Source organism: Sturnus vulgaris, chromosome 21 (assembly GCF_052056855.1).
Source record: "Sturnus vulgaris isolate bStuVul1 chromosome 21, bStuVul1.hap1, whole genome shotgun sequence".
In the NCBI taxonomy this organism is placed as follows: Eukaryota; Metazoa; Chordata; class Aves; order Passeriformes; family Sturnidae; genus Sturnus; species Sturnus vulgaris.
This window is the reverse complement of record NC_142263.1, coordinates 40641-52671: the sequence shown is the minus strand read 5'-3', so window position 1 is coordinate 52671 and position 12031 is coordinate 40641. Positions and strand designations below refer to the sequence as shown.

At 48.2% G+C, this 12031-nt stretch overlaps 2 long non-coding RNA genes across 4 annotated transcripts; one reads left to right on the top strand and one right to left on the bottom strand.

Annotated features, from left to right (window-relative positions):
* The first annotated feature begins 4546 nt into the window (after positions 1 to 4546).
* On the top strand, positions 4547 to 7476 carry LOC148221463 (uncharacterized). The gene is made up of 3 exons (XR_015807967.1): positions 4547 to 4980; positions 5643 to 5741; positions 7260 to 7476. It is a non-coding gene; the product is annotated as an uncharacterized LOC148221463 (long non-coding RNA).
* On the bottom strand, positions 6084 to 8773 carry LOC148221462 (uncharacterized). 3 transcript variants are annotated; one of them, XR_015807965.1, is made up of 3 exons: positions 8649 to 8773; positions 7380 to 7547; positions 6084 to 7053 (listed from the first exon to the last, which is right to left on the bottom strand). It is a non-coding gene; the product is annotated as an uncharacterized LOC148221462 (long non-coding RNA). The 3 variants fall into 3 exon arrangements; XR_015807966.1 differs by having other exon boundaries at positions 8497 to 8763; XR_015807964.1 differs by having other exon boundaries at positions 8174 to 8753.
* Between the last annotated feature and the right edge of the window lie 3258 nt (positions 8774 to 12031).

The window sequence follows — 12031 nt, the reverse complement described above, 5'->3', positions numbered from 1 at the left end:
TCACCTTCCTTTATTTTATTCTATCTTCTGTTCTCAGAACATCGCAGCATCCTCTGTCAATGTGAAAGCATTTGTTCATCCTGTCTTGGAATGGCTGTCAATGTTGCCCTCTTCTGGATCACTTTTTTTTTTTTTTTTTTTTTTTTTTTTTTTTTTTTTTTGACAATATGTTGCTAAATGTCAGGAAAATTAATCCACAAACACCAGCGGTTTATGTCCAAAAAGGAAACAGAGGAGTCCTTTTTGCTTTATTCGAATAAAGGGAGAGGCCATGGGACATTCCCCTGGGATCTCTCAAATTTTTGGAGGACGCAGCCTCCTTTTTATCCTATTTTCCCGGCCGCATTTCCCTCTCTCTTTTCCCATTGGCTGAGGTACTTGAGAGGCACAGACTTCCCGGAACGCCTGATACCTGAAATTCCCCTCTAATGTATAACCCTCCCTTTTAATTTTTAATTCTTATAGAATTCATAGTTTCCCCCTGTTGCTTCTTTCATCTTTCGATATCCAATTTCATTTATCAGCAGCCCTGCAGTTTGTTTGTAAAGGCAACTATCTCTTTCCATTCATCAATCAGTGGAATCCATCCCATTGTTTCTTTTATCTCTCAGTGCTAGCCTTATCTACAGGCTGATCCACAGCTCATTTGTAAAGACAAATTCAACATTCCTCTCAGCTAATAAATGAGAAGTTAGCTGAAAAAAGTAAAAACTGGATTTTTTTTCCGGTGTGTGTCGGACAATACAGTGGAGAGAATTTGCGGGAGGATGATCGAGGATATCCTATTATAATATCGTTCTCGGACATTTTACTATTTTAGATCATCAGTTGTATTCTGAAAGAAATCTATTTTAATGATATGTGTACGTTTGCACGAAGTTATAGTTAAATATAGCTTGCGGCTGGGCTCTTTAATGAATAGGGGTATTTTTGGTTTTAATTCAATATTTTATGCTTGTGGTGTGTAGTGTGCTGATTTATTTTTTAATGTTATTTACTACGTGCGCTTTTGTTTTTGAGTGAAGGTAACTTTCTGGATGGCTTTGTATTTGAGGCAGAATGAATTGAAGTAGGTTTTTAAAACTGATTTTTCATATGTACGATGGGGAGTTTAGTAGGGGCAGCTCTGATGGTGGGGGCTTGGTTGTTAATTTTATCAGACGGCTTTTGTTAGATACAGCTTTTAATTCTGGAAAGTTTTTTTTTCTAATGTCGTGCTTTGAAGGTGGTTTTCGAGGATGTATGGTATAGCTTTATTTTGTTTGTAGATGGTGTATGCTAAGGGCTATGGTCTATTTATCTAATGCCATGTTTTTTCATTCAGGTGTTGATAAGGGAGTTCTTGAATGGCGTTTTGTGTTGTTTTTGTTTTTGGTGGGGCGTTGTTTTTAAAGGATACCTTGATAAGGTTTGCCGATGGCGTTCTAGCCTGTAGCATAAGGCATAGGGTAGTTTTTGAATTATTTTGTGGTGGCTTTGATTCTTGCCAGTATGTAGTGTTTGTTTGAGGTAATGCTGTGTAGCTAATTTCTGTTTTCTTATTAATATTAGAATTGGAGTGTTGTAGTATATGGGCTGTTATTATATCCTAGGGGTTCTATTTATTTGGTTTGATTGTTTTCTAGTTATGGATAATTTTTCTCAAAAAACCATTTTCAGGATTTCAGGCGTGACACAAAAGAACGCTCAGATTGCTGGAAGGGAAACGTGTGCCCAGATTGTCTCGAAGCAGTGCTGCTGTCGGTTCTCGTTCAGTTGTGTCTTCTGAAAATGAGACTGTTGTATTCATTGCGCTGTGCTAAACACTTGTCATTCTCCCAATGCCAGGAAACAGATGAAGCTTGAAGAAAGAGGAAGGAATTTGGAAGCGTACAAACAAGCTGAGAAGAGGTTCAGAGATCAGGGTGCTCACTGGCAGCAGGGGCTGGGGTTAGGGCTGAGCAGGAGCAAAGCCGGAGCACATCAACCTCACCTCGTGTTTTCTCGGGGGCTTTATGGCCCTGGCAAGAGAGAGATGTTCACTGACGAGTCCCAGGCCGAGCCGTGAACACAGCATGTTGTGTTGGAGCTGGGGGTTTTTTTTGAGACGTTCAGCAGCCACACTCTCTAGTCAAGAGTCCTGAGGTTTGTTGCTGCTCCACTTTCATCCTCATATCCAGCTTCCAGCCCTTTTCTTCTCTCTGTCCAGTGTGTCTTTTGTGTTCCTTTCTTGTCCTGTGTGCTCCCCATCCCATTCCCGTTCCCTACGGAGGGGGAGGGTGTGGAGACTGGGGGCTCCGACGTGGTTTGGGGCACCCCAAGGTCCCTGGGAAAGGGAGCCGGGCTGCGCTGGAGGAGCAGGTGAGTCGGGCATGGGGGGGGGGGGGGGTGTGTGTCATGCTGGGTGCCAGAACATTGAGAGGGAGGGGTGGGTGTAGAATGCATGAAAAACAGAACCATAAAAAATACCTAAATATAGTCTAAAAGGAATGTTTAAATGCTTTTTATTTGGGTAGAGGCACGGTTTTTATAGCTAATATAAAAATAAAATATAAAGAATAGAAATAGATTGGTATACATGTAAAATATAATGAAATATAAGTAGCAAATATCTATGAAAAATCTAGTGTATAACAGAAATAATGCAAATATAAGAATATGTATAAATATAAAATAGAGCTATGAGAATGGTAATAAGAATGGGGTAAAACATCAGTGAGAAATGGAAAAAAACCACATGAAAAATGGTGGGAAAATCAGTGAGAAATGGAGAAAAATCAGTGAAAAACGGGGGGGGAATCTTTGAAAAATGGGGAAAAAAATCAGTGAGAAATGGGGGAAAAAAAATCCATGAAAAATGGGGGAATAAATCAGTGAGAAACGGGGAAAAGTGGGGGAAAAAATAATTGAGAAATGGGGGAAAAAATCCGTGACGAATGGCGGGAAAAGTCATTAAGAAATGGGGGAAAAATCAGTGGTAAATGGGGGAAAAGTCGATGAAAAATGGGGGAATATTCAGTGAGAAATGGGGGGGGGGAAATCAGTGAGAAATGGGGAAAAAATCCATGGAAAACAGGCAAACAATCCATGGGCAATGGCGGGAACAGAGCGAGCTGTTGTTGCTCGTGCTGTGGTGGCCGATGCTGTAGGGAAAAAATAAGTGAAAAATGGGGGCAATAATCAGTGATAAATGGGGAGAAAATCAGTGATTAATGGGCGGAAAAATGCATGAAAAATGGAAGGAAAAATTCAGAGAGAAATGGGGGCAAATATCAGTGATAAATGGGGAAAAAAAAATCAGTGATTAATGGGGGGAAAAATGCATGGAAAATGGGGGGAAAATTCAGAGAGAAATGGGGGCAAAAATCAGTGAGCAATGGGGGGGAAAATCGGGAAATATCCATGGAAAAATGGGGGGAAAAATCAGTGAGAAATGGGGGAAAAAATCAGTGAGAAATGGGGGAAACATCATGGTGAAATGGGGAAAAAAAATCTTTGATAAATTGGGGAAACAAATCATTGAGAAATGGGGGAAAAAAATCAGTGAGAAATGGGGAAAATATGGGAAAAAATCCACGAAAATTGCGGGGAAAAATGCATGAAAAATTGGGGAAAAATCAGTAAGAAATGGGGGAAAAAATCCATGAAAAATGGCGGGAAAAATCAGATCGGCGATCGATAGCTAATGCGTGCCGATCGATTAGATCGGCGATCGATTGATCACGACTACCGATCGATTATATCGGCGATCGATTGCTAATGCCTGCAGATCGATTATATCGGCGTTCGATTGCTAATGCCTGCCGATCGATTAGATCGGCGATCGATTGCTAATGCCTGCCGATCGATTAGATCGGCGATCGATTGCTAATGCCTGCCGATCGATTAGATCGGCGATCGATTGATCGCGCCTGCCGATCGATCAAATCGGCGATCGATTGCTAATGCCTGCCGATCGATTAGCTCGGCGATCGATTGATCGCGCCTGCCGATCGATTAGATCGGCGATCGATTGATCGCGCCTGCCGATCGATTGCTAATGCACACTATTTGCACACTCCTTGCACACCCTTTGCACTCATACAGAGGCAGGAGGTTTGTCAGTTCTGGTCGGGGTTTTTTGGGGCGTTCATTCAGGGGGATTTCCTCAAGGATTGGGACACTCCTTGATTCCATCCCTTGCCTGTCTCCCAAGCGCCACCCTGTGGGCAGAGCGCGGTACTGCGCGCGTGCCTCTCCCAAGATGGCGGCTCGGGTGTCGCTCCCCGACCTTCTAACTCTGGCTGCAAAAGGAGGGGGGCACAGCAAGGAGCCCGCTCGCTCTAGTGGGATGCCTGCGCACGACGCCGACACCGATCCCACGGGTGCGATTTTCGGCGGCGTTTCCAATCGTGCGGACATCTCCTTCAGCCCGCTTCGGCCCGGGGGAGAGGGGCGGGGCCGCCAGCGATGGTCCCGGCGCAGCCCGGGCAGGCTCGGGGCGGAGCCGGGGCTTGGCGAGGCGGGGCACGGAGGTCCCGGGGACGGGACCGGGCGGGGCCGGGGCGGTGCTTTAGGGGCGGTCCCCAGTGGTCCCGGGCGGCACCGGGGGCGGGGCCGGGTGATCCCGGAGCGGTACCGAGCTGTGCTGGGGACGGTGCTGCAGGGGCGGTGCCGGGCCCGCCTCAGGGTGATTGAATGCCCAGAAATCGCCTCCTCTGCCCCGTGCTCACACTGAGCTGCGGGCTGCAGCGTGCTGTCGGAGCTCCGCACACAGCACGGATTTGGGCTTCCCCTCCTCTCAAACCCTCTCCCCCTTCTTCCTCCTCCTCATCTTCCTCTTTGTCCTCTGTCACTGCTGAGGCTCTGGAAAGAACTGAAATTCTGCAGGGAGAGATGTCCTCTCGTGGCCCCAGGGACTGCCTCGGCACGGGCCACGAGCGCCTCCGGCCCCTGCCTTCTCCTGCTTGAAAAGATCACCTGGAGCCCGAGCTCGGGGGGGTGAAATCAGCTGAAATCCAGGTAACTCTGTCAAGTGCCCCCCAGGGACATCGGCGGGGCTGGGGGATGAGGGTTTGAAACAGCAAATTCTTTGGAATATACACCTGTCCCTGTGCCGATGCTGCTGAGCTTCCTGCCACAGTATATCCCCACTCCATGAGGCGCTGTGAGGTTATGGCAGTGGGAATTGAGCAGGGAATTCGGGGCTATGGGCATAATTCACGGGAGCTAGCAAAGCTGACAGCCAACCCCAAATCGGGGCACAGCACAGAGAACAATCTGTGTGCTGCCCTGTCAGCTCAAGCTCCTGGGCTGGGAAGTATTGGGAGTTAAATGTATGGAATTACACAAATCACAGCAACTGGCATCACCCAGAGGGACAATCCAAGGCCCAAACAATTCCTCCACAGTCCACTCTGGGAAAAACACCCTGTGCCTGCCAGGAGCTCTGACCCTGCTTTTCCTACCAGCTCCTGAGCAGTGTCAGGGCCACCACGACGCCTTTAAAATCCAGATAAACCCCAAATCCTACACAGTGAATAATCCAAAGAAAGTACTGAATTGTTGTCATTAAAAGCTCAAAACTCATTAAGAATTCTATGACAACAGTGTAATGGACTCCCAGGAACCTCATGAATGCTCTCGGTTTAATTTTTGTGTATTTTTACTCCCTCATTTGGCAGCTTGTAAAACTTATCCTGGAATTCAGAGGTCAAGCAGGATCGACTTTGGATTGACCTTCACCTCTGTTCCCACTTTGTGCAAACACAACTCGTGCCCAGGTGGGTGAACTCATCACCTCAGCTTTTCACTCCAGAGTATCCCCTCCTTATTTCCCTGTAGATGAACTCAGATCCACTCCTCACCTCCACTGGTCATCCAAGCGTCCATTCTGTTCCCCACAGGCCCTGGTGGCCCCAGGGAGCTCCCTTGGCCTTTCTCCTGCCCCTCTGCAGCCCGAGGTCGCTACACAAACAGTTCTTGTGTCCCCTCTAAATGACCCCGGGTTTTCTGCTCAATGAATGGCATGACCCGTGCCCACTGCTCATGATTCACCCAACCAAAATCAAGAGCAAATGTTGCTTGGGCTTTAAGAACTTGAAATAACTCTGAAGCAAAAGAAATCACCTTTTTCTTCTGGTTTTTATTTTTATTTTTTCATTTAAGATGCTGGACTTGCCTCTGTGGATGTGTGCTGAGCTCTCACTGCAGGGGACTGTCAGGCCTGAATGGCTGTGAGTTCGTGTTCTTCTCAGTAGGGAATCAGAAATTATTCTTAGACCATAGAATTGTTTTCTGAAACCTTTCCCCTTTCCTCTTTGTGCCTTTGAATTTTTCAGCTGTTCCCTGTTGTCACTTCCTCTGCCTGACTTCTGTGCAGCTCCTAGCTGGGAAAAACTGGGAAAACTTAGGGGGTACAGAGGTGGAATTTTTGGCTGGATTTTTCTAACATTTCTAATTTTGCTGAACTTATTTCCCCAGTGAGAAGAGCACGAACTCACAGCCATGCAGGCCTGACAGTCACTGCGGGAAATCTGACACAGTATTAATAAGTAACCTTTCCTGAGAGCAGTCACCACCCCAGTCCTCCAGCCTTGTCAAATGTTTGCAATGAATGGAGCCAAGTTCTAATCCTTAATCTAAATTTATGTCAGCTTTTGTTAGAAAGATACCGGACAGTAAATCATACAAGAGAATTTAAAAATTGCACAAAGAATAACCGGCCCAGACCAAACCCAACCGCCCCCATCAGTGCTCCACCCCAATTTTGGGAGAAACAGTGATACAGTTTATAAATACTCTCCTTCCACACTATTCAGTCCTTCACCGCACATCCCCAGAGAGGAGTCCCTCAGACCTTGCTCCCCTGAACACCAGGAGAGCTGGAGTTTCACCCAGATCCCACATTCCCATGGCAGTTAATCCCAGCAGGGAGGCAAAGAGGAACCCTGCATCCTCTGACATAGCCCACAGCACGGGCAGCACCAGGAGCCCTCCAGGCTCAGACCTCTGGTGCTGAAGCCTCTGGGCTTTGGCTGATCAAACACCACAGCTCTTGGCAAAGATGGCAGGAGAGTCGTGATTCTTCCTGTCCTGAAAGAGAGGAGGAAAAGAAAATTAAGTCGACTGCAGAAGGATTCCAGCTCTCAACTTCTGCTCTGATTCCTCACTCTGGGGTTTTATCCATGACAAGTGACACCAATTCAGAGTGCCCTTTTCCAGCATTTTTATTCCTAACTATTTCAGACATTAAAAGGATGCTCATTTCTCTTATTGTATTCTTTGCTTAATTTTATTAGAGGCATTTTCATCCCAGACCCCACTTGTCAGTTCTTCAATCCTTTAGCACTGGACTTGGCACAAAGGGATACCCATGGTGCTGCATCACAAGAAATCCCAAAGAGAAACCCCTTCCAAACCTGACGGAGAAAGCTTTCAAGGCACTCCAGAACACAGACAGCTTTTCCTGCCTTGTCAGGCCACACCAATTCTGTCCCATCCACCTGAACTGTGCAGGTGAGGAAAAGGCTTTCCTTGCTCCTCGGGAATCACTGTCTGAGACCACAGATGTCCATCCTGGGCAGCACCTGGAAACAACGTGGGAAAGGCAAAATGAGAGTGTTTTCTATCAGAAAATTACTACTACTAATAAAAATAACAATCAGAACTTCTGGACAAATTTAGTAACATCACTTTGATATGAGAAATACAGGCCATGCCCATCCTTGTAGCCCAGGTGAAAACAGGAAGGAGAACTAGAGGAAAAGCAGAGTCCCTTATTTGATCTCTGGACACAAACTGAGGCCTTTTCCCTGTGAAACCAAACTCACCCTTCCAGGGTTCCTGAGATCAGCTACGAGGAGGCTTTTGGCACTCCAAGAGCAGCTGGGTCACAGCTGGATGCGGCTTGGGTCTGGGAGACACCGTGCTCCTTCTGGAATTATAGCACGCAAATGCCTGCTCCTGGCCCCAGGCCCGGAGATAAAATCTGTGGGGTTTTTCCCTGTGCAACATTGTTCACCCCTCCCAGGTTCCTGAGATCTGCACAGAGGAGGCTTTGGGCACCCCAAAGGCAGCCAGGGTTACAGGTGGGGGCAGCTTGGGGCTGGGAGAAATCCTCATCCATTTGGAATTTTATCAGGCAGAAACCTGGCTGGGTGCACAGGTCTCTGGACACGACCAGTGGCCCTTTCCCCTGTGAAACAAAACTCACCCTGCCAGGCTCCTGAGACCACTTAGGAGGAGGGGTTTGACTCTCCAAGAGCAGTCGCAACGAGAGATGCTCACACAGAAGGCCATGCAGAAGAGGAAACGAGCGCACCCGCAGCCCCCCAAGGCGCGCCCCAACGCCCCAGACCCGGCACCGCCAGCTCGGGCAGTCCCATAAAGCATCCCCCGCCTCCGCAGCGGCGGGACAGGCGGGGCCCGGGGTCCCGAGGAAACCGAGCGTGCCCGGAGGCGCGGCAGGACGGCAGCGCAGCGCCGCCTGGCGGCGGAGCAGGAGAGCAGCGCCGGGCCCCATGGCAGTATCGGTACCCGTGCGCCCCCTGCTGTCCGCGGCGATGCAGCGCCCGATGCCGAGTTCCACGCCCGTGTCGCCGAGGGAGAGGGGCACCGCTGGCTGGGGCCTCCCCGCCGACACGGACAGAAGCCGAAGCAGAAGCCCCGGTGCCATTGGCGGCCCCTACCCAGCGGGCCGGGCTCCGCCGGGCCCGCGGCCCCGCGCGGTATCGGGTCGGCCCGCTCCCGTCTTCGTCGCACCCGGCCCTGCTCCTGGCATGAAGCGCGTCACCGCCCCGCGCCGTCCCGCCCCCCGCGCGTCATCGCGTGCGTTCGGCGGCCCGCCCCGGGGGCGGTGCCGGGGGCGCTACCCGGGGCGGTGCCGGGGCAGTGCCGGGGGCGGCACCGGGGGCGGTGCCGGGGCGGTGCCGGGGGCGTTCCCGGTCGCCGTGCCGGGGTAGCCCGGGGAGCGGTTCCGGGAGCGGTTCGGGGGGCGGTGCCGATTGCAGTCCCGGTCACTGTCCCCAGTCCCCGTCCCCAGTCCTGGTCCCGGTCCCAGTCCCCGGTTCCTGTCCCCGATCCTGGTCCCAGTCCCAGTTCCCCGTCCCGGAACCCGATCACGGTCCTGGTCCCAGTCCCCAATCCCGGTCCCGGTCCCTGTCTCCAGTCCCCGTCCCCGATCCCGGTTCCGGTCCCTGTCCCAGGTCCCCGTCCGCGATCCCGGTCCCTGTCCCATTTCCCCGTCCCGGTCCCCGATCCCAGTCCCGGTCCACGTCCCCGATCCCGATTTTTCCCCCCCTTTCACACTGATTTTTCCCCCGATTTATCAATGATTTTTTTCCCCATTTTTTCCCATTTCTCACTGATATTTTCCCCCATTTTTCAGGGATTTTTTTCCCCATTTCTCACTGATTTTTTTCCCCATTCTTCATGGAGTTTTCCCCCCGTTTTTCACTGACTTTTCCCCATTTCTCACTGACTTTTTCCCCATTTTCCCCCATTTCTCACTGATATCTTCCCCCATTTTTCATGGATTTTTTCCAGATTTATCCCCATTTCCCACTGATTTTTCCCCATTTTTCATGGACTTTTCCCCCCCGTTTCTTACTTACGTTTTTCCCCGATTTCTCATTGATTCCCCCCCCCCATTTCGCACTGATTTTTTACCCATTTTTCCCCATTTCTCACTGATTTCTTTCGCCATTTTTCATGGAATTTCCCCACCCATTTCTAACGGATTTTTTCCCCACTTTTCCCCATTTCTCACTGATTTTTCCCCCCATTCTTCAGGGATTTTTTTCCCCATTTCTCACTGATTTTTCCCCCCATTCTTCATGATTTACAGGATACTCTATCGTGAATGGAAAGCAATTAAAGGAAGGGGGGAGGTTACCAGCCACCTGGTCAGCTCAGACAGCAGAGCTGCACACGCTTGTGAGAGCCTGTGAATTATAGCAGGACAAGACATTAAATATATTTACTGATTCTAAATATGCATATGCGGTAATACATGCATTTGGAAAACTATGGGGAAAAAAAGAGGTTTATTAAGCTGCAGAAGAAAGAAGAAAAAAATTGGTTTACAAGGGATGGCAAGCAGTGGATACCAAAAGCTCTAGCCTTACAATTGTTAAAACAGCTTCATTAAAGGAGTCGTTCTGTGCCTTCTTTGGGGTGAGGAAAAAAGGCTGAGGGGGGCTCCGACGTGGTTTGGGGCACCCCAAGGTCCCTGGGAGAGGGAGCCGGGCTGCGCTGGAGGAGCAGGTGAGTCGGGCATGGGGGGGGGTCATGGTGGGTGCCAGAACATTGAGAGGGAGGGGTGGGTGTAGAATGCATGAAAAACAGAACCTTAAAAAATAGCTAAATATAGTCTAAAAGGAATGTTTTATTGGCTTGTGTTTGGATAGAGGTAGGGTTTTTTTATAGATACTGTAAATAGAAAAGATAAAGAATAAAAATATAGAAGCAAATATAAGAAACCAATATATAAATATATTACATTACATTATATTATGTTATGAAAATAGAAATATATAAATATATAAATACTCAGACTTTAAAAGGAATGTTTTATTGGTTTTTATTTGGTTAGAGGAGGGTTTTTTGAAAATAATATAGGCAAAAATATACAAATATGCAAAAATAGATACTGACATAAAATTATTATAACTATATATGCATATATATATGTAAGTATAAATATATAGAAATAAATATAAATATAAAATACATGTATGTAGTAGGTAATAGAAATAATTTATCGATTTTAATATGTTATATTAAATAGTATGTTATAATAGAATGTAAATAGCATCTAGTATATTAATATACTAGTAAAAACTACATTAAATAGTATATAAATATAGAATACACAATATAGACATATAAATCTACAGATATAAATATGAAAACTAAATAGAAAAATATATTCAAATATAATTTAAAATAATCGAGTTTTTTGTTTCTATTTGGTTAGAGGCAGAGCTTTTAAAGAAATAATATTAAAAACTATGAACCTCCAAATATAGATGGATATAGATAAAATAGAAATAACATTAGTAATATAAATCTATGTATATAATGAATAATAAAAGAATATTGTATATATGATAAATAGAATAGCAATTAAATTGAATATATGAAATATGTCTAGATTATGACTAGAAATTAAATATTAAAAAATAGATGATTTATATATATAAAAGGTTTTTTTTTTTCATTTGGTCAGAGGCAGGGCATTTTTAGTTTGGGTCGGGGTTTTTTTGGGGCGTTCATTGAGAGGATTTTATGACGGGTGGGGACTCTGGTGCTTGGAACTCTCTCCCTTCTCTGTCTGTCCCTGACAGGGCGGCAGTGCCGGGCTGAGTTGGGCGGCAGTGCTGCCGCCGTGTGGACACAGGCGGGTACTGCACCGTGCCCCTCTCAGGATGGCGGAAGGGCCCGCGGGCCGGGACCCAGCCGTGCGGCAGCGCTCAAGATGGCGGCCTCTCTAGGACCCCGGCGGATAGGCGTTTACATAAAACGCCTGTCCGCGCTCGCCGGCGCCCTCACGCCCGCGGCACCGCGGACCGCGCGGCCGTTGTCGGCACGCTCTGACACGTCCGGGAAAATTGTCGGCGAGCGGATCGGCGTCGGCGATGTAATCAGGCATCTTATGCCTACACACAGGGGTCCTGATTTTTTCCCGCCCTTTTCTGCCGCCATTTTTGGCAGGTCAGCCGGAGTGCCTCCCGAGCCGCCATTTTGAGAGTGCGGACACACTCAAGATGGCGGCCTCTCTAGGACCCCGGCGGATAGGCGTTTACATAAAACGCCTGTCCGCGCCCGCCGGCGCCCTCACCGCCCGCGGCACCGGGGACCACGCGGCCGTTGTCGGCACGCTCTGACACATCCGGGAAAATTGTCGGCGAGCGGATCGGCGTCGGCGATTTAATCAGGCATCTTATGCCTACACACCGGGGTCCTGATTTTTTCCCGCCCTTTCTGCCGCCATTTTTGGCAGGTCAGGCGGGGTGCCGCCCGAGCCGCCATTTTGAGAGTGCGGACACACTCAAGATGGCGGCCTCTCTAG